Below are 5,156 nucleotides of genomic sequence, written 5' to 3' on the forward strand. Positions count from 1 at the left end.
TCGGACCTGATCAAATAAAACATGTATGTCAATGGTTGAGACAACTGAGATTTCCAGATGGATATGTCTCTAACATTGCTCGGGCTGTGAAGATTGACGATGGACAGTTATATGGGTTGAAGAGCCATGATTGTCATATCTTTATGCAACGATTGATACCCCTAGCATTCCATGATATGTTAGACAAACCTATATGGGGGGTATTGTCTGAGTTGAGCGGATTTTTCAGAACATTGTGCGCATCGGAGGTCATTGTATCAGATGTAAAGAATCTCGAGGACTCTGTCATCACCACTGTTTGTCTGTTAGAAAAGATATTTACGCCAACATTTTTCGATGTTATGAAACATTTGATCATACATTTGCCATATGAACTAAGGGTTGGTGGCCCTGTGCAATATCGATGGATGTACCCATTTGAAAGGTATATGTTTTTTTATATTTGTCTCTTTAATGACAGATATTTAAAATTTGAAATGTATATTCTTGTCAGATGCATGTTCGACCTAAAAAAAAAGGTTCGTAATAAAGCAAGAGTAGAAGGCTCTATTTGTGAGGCGTACACTTTAGAAGAGATTTCAAATTTCTCATCTATGTACTTCGAACCTCATATTTCAACACGTTACACATGCCCGCCCCGTAACGATGATGGAGAACAAGTAACTGTAGCTGACAAGCTGACGATATTTCAACCACTTGGGCATGCATTTGGTAGTTGCCGATCAAGGCTATTGACAGATCGAGAGCAAGATGCAACACACATCTATATTCTTTTTAATTGCTCAGCGATCGACCCATACATCGAGTAAGTATATGTATATGCAACTCAATTATAAATCCTTTTATGTTCTATATGTGGATACATGACTCGGTAATATAAGTATTTGTGGTTTGCAGACGATTTGATCTAGAGTTGCGAAACGAAGTTTCACATCTCACTGATGCAGAAGTACAAAAAAAACGTGAAACTAAGTTTGTGGAGTGGTTGAAACAGTTGGTAAAGAAGCTAACATAAATTTTGTACTTATAAACAACACTAAGTTACTTAATTGATCGTGATCACAATCATTGTTTATGTTTGTGCGTAGGTTCGCAATGGTGATGTTAAAGATCAAGGAATATGTGATTTAGAAAATGGTCCGACCAAAGTTGTGCATGCCACAACGGGTATATCGTAAATGGTTATCGATTCCATACAAAAGACTACGGTATAAACAAATCAACGATAAATAGTGGCGTGTGTGTCAAGGGTAGCAGCTACGGTGAAAATGAACATGATTACTACGGTGTTATAGAGGAAATAATGGAGTTGACATACTTAGGCATGAATAACAGGGTTACGGTATTCAAGTGTCATTGGTTTGATCCAACTGCAACAAGACTCGACAAAGCTTCAGGCATTGTGGAGGTGAATCATAAATCCACGTTTGGAACATATGAACCATTCATATTAGCCTCGCAAGCTCAACAAGTTTATTATACTTCATATCCGAGTATAAAAAAGTCAGATAGAAATGAATGGTGGGCAGTTTGCAAGGTGAAATCCAAACTATACCCCGAGTATGATCAGTTACAGGAAGATGAGTTAGTTGAAGATAGTGATTACTATCAATCAGATGATGTCTGTGACTTCGCTTATGGTCACGATGTTGCGCATGATATGCATGTCATATCTCCATTGGCTGATGAAACATTCATAGAGGAATGTGATCCAAATGATGTACCAAGTGGATGGGCAAACAATGAAGAAGAAGAAGAAGAAGAAGAAGAAGAAAGTCAAACTAGTGACGAGGAAGAATTCTCAAGCTAGTGAGCAAAATCTTATACTACAAACCTCTATTTAAATGCATTGTAATACTTGATGTGAGTTGTATTGCAATACTTGGTGTGAATGATTAAAAATTTTATTTCAATGTATTGTAATACTTGATACGAATGATTTGAATGCATTGTAATACTTGATGTGAATGATTTCAATTATCTGAATGTATTATAATTTATGCAATTAACGAATGATTTGAATGCATTGCAATGCTTGATGTGAATGACTTGAATGCATTGTAATACTTGATGTGAATTATTTGAATATATTGTATGACATATGTTATTTGTTAGAATATGGTTCATGGAGGTTATAGTGGTCGCTCATCCAGTAGTAGCCAGGCTCAACCTTCATCTTCACGGGCTCCTGTGATAGGTATATCATATAACTAATTAGATGCTTGATTAGTTCAAATGCACATTCTGAGAACTTGGTGTGTATTTTTTTACAGATGATGTTGCGCCTGTACACGACCCACCTACACCAGTTGATCGCACAAGTCAACAGCCAACACAGGAAACAGGGTCTTCTCAGGCTGGCACAAGAAGACTCATTCGAATAGTGTATATCGATAATCGACCGTAAGTATTTTGTTTTCAATTATTGCATATCTTTTAAATATTTTATATTGATATTTACTGTGTAACAATTCATGTGCAGCACGAGGTTTGAGCCACAAGAAGTAGTACGGGAGATTAGGAATTCACTTCTTCAACATCTACCAGGACCAGTTGCTCAATGGAAAGAGTACCCAAAGGAGGTGTTAGACAGATTGTGGTCCTCATTCATGGTATACAGTTGTTCCTCATAGTTAATGTGTTTCATATTTAATTTATTTAAGCAATGTCTACTAACTTTCTGAAAATATTTGTAGGCTTCGAATCGCTTTGCAACTACGGTGGAAGAAAATGATGCAAGGAAGGTATGGCAGAAGGTGGCTGCCAATCGATTTGCAGACATGCTGCACACTATGAAGACTGCAGCAAAAAAAGCATCTGGCGTAGTAGATGATCCATTACTGTGGAAGGGCCATGGTCCTATTACTATCAGGAGAGATTACTGGGATGAAATGTGCGATATGTGGGCGGGAGATGCATTTAAAAATCGCTCTGCGAAGGCTTCACAAAATCGATCGAAGATGCCTGAAGCCCATCTACACACAGGTGGATCTAAGACATTTGGGAGCCACCTAAAGAAAATGGTAACTCATCAATATATAATATTAATTTTATAAGTATTGTTGCAAATTTGTGTACTAAATCTTTTGTCATTTAACTTCGCAGGAAGCAGAAAAAGGAGGCAGTGTACCATATAAGGATGTGTTTGTAGAAACACATAAACGGAAGACCACGGGAGTCTTCGTATCAGAGAAGGCGAGAACGACAACGGTATGTATTAATTCTATTAATAATCATTGCAATATATATATGCAAGTTATCATAATGTTATCATTAATTATTAATGAATACTTTAAACATTATTTTGTAGGAGGCATATGAGCAACAGATGGTAGAGCGATATGGCGAAGACGCTACTCAGCATCCATCATTTGATCCTACAGCATGGGTGACTGCAGCAGGTGAACCCAAAAAAGGTGGCGTGTTCGGGTTTGGGAGTAATATGAACACTTCACCAGTTATTGGTTCTTCCAGTTACGGCTCACCGACTTCTTGCGCCGACATAAGCTCCAAGCAGCCGACTATTCTTTCCGGTGATGATGTACGCGAGATCATTAATGAATCACTGAATAACTACTTCCAATACACCGTCGCCCCCTTTCTCCGAAATGAGATCAAGGCCGTTGTTCAGGATAGGGGATCTTCGATTCCAGGTCCCTCTCAGGTATAATCACATATATAGTTTTTTTTACTGTCTTAAAGCACATCTGAGCATGGTAGAATCACATATAGAGTTTTTCTAGATGCCTTAGAACACATATGAACATGCTATAATCACATATTCAATTTTTTTACTGCCTTAGCACACATATGAGCATGATAGAATCACATATAAAGTTGCTTTGCCTGCCTTAGAGCACATATGAGCATGCTATATTCACATATTCAATTTTTTTACTGCCTTAGCACACATACGAGCATGATCGAATCACATATATAGTTTTTTGCCTGCCTTAAAGCACATCTGAGCATGGTAGAATCACATATAGAGTTTTTTTATATGCCTTAGAACACATATGAACATGCTATAATCACATATTCAATTTTTTGACTGCCTTAGCACACATATGAGCATGATAGAATCACATATATATATATATTTAACTTTTTGTCTGTCTTAGAGCACATATGAGCATGATAGAATCACATATAAAGTTTTTTTGATTGCATTAGAACACATAAGCATGCTATAATCACATATTCAGTTTTTTTACTGCCTAAGAACACATGAGCATATTATAATCACATATTCTGTTTTTTGACTGCCTTAGCACACATATGAGCATGCTATAATAACATATAGAGTTTTTTAACTGCCTTAGAACACATATGAACATGTTATATATCATTTATGATAGAATCACATATAAAATTTTTGGCTTTGCCTGCCTTAGAGCACATATGAGCATGCTATATTCACATATTCAATTTTTTTACTGCCTTAGCACACATACGAGCATGATCGAATCACATATATAGTTTTTTGCCTGCCTTAAAGCACATCTGAGCATGGTAGAATCACATATAGAGTTTTTTTATATGCCTTAGAACACATATGAACATGCTATAATCACATATTCAATTTTTTGACTGCCTTAGCACACATATGAGCATGATAGAATCACATATAAAGTTTTTTTATTGCCTTAGATCACACATGATAGAATCACATATAGTGTGTAATTTATTTCATTATATTTTGTTTATCAATACTGACTGTTCTTTTCTTGTGTAGGCTGCTAGCGATAATCAGGGTAGTGGAGCTGAAGGGACAGATAAAGACAATGAACAAGAAGACGCACAAAATCTTGGCGATGATTAGAGGACTGTGTTGAAGAAGTTCTATTTTTTTTATTTTTCCTAATTGTAATTGTTGAATTGTAAATAATTAAACTTCTTAGTTTTAAGGTGGAACGATTAATTATTATAGATACTTGTTATATGAATTTTTTTGTGTGGTTTGTTTTTTATTTACAGGAAATATAAATTGTACAGGAAATATAAATTGTACAGTTCTCGGTAATTAATTTTTAAATAATTTTTTTTTTGATTTTTTTTCGTTTTTGTGACGGATTAGCGACGGATGATTCCGTCGCTATTCATATTAATCTAGCGACGGCTTAGCGACGGAATTAAATCCGTCGCCACGCCGTGGT

The 5,156-nt window shown here is 36.1% G+C and overlaps 1 long non-coding RNA gene across 1 annotated transcript; it reads left to right on the forward strand.

Annotated features, from left to right (window-relative positions):
• Positions 1-2,334: 2,334 nt before the first annotated feature.
• LOC149816782 (uncharacterized) lies at positions 2,335-4,946 on the forward strand. Its single transcript, XR_016427559.1, has 2 exons — positions 2,335-2,403; positions 4,736-4,946. It is a non-coding gene; the product is annotated as an uncharacterized LOC149816782 (long non-coding RNA).
• Positions 4,947-5,156: the final 210 nt, after the last annotated feature.

The sequence above is a fragment of the Nuphar pumila genome, chromosome 14 (genome assembly GCF_984573655.1).
Source record: "Nuphar pumila chromosome 14, dmNupPumi1.hap1.1, whole genome shotgun sequence".
NCBI lineage: Eukaryota > Viridiplantae > Streptophyta > Magnoliopsida > Nymphaeales > Nymphaeaceae > Nuphar > Nuphar pumila.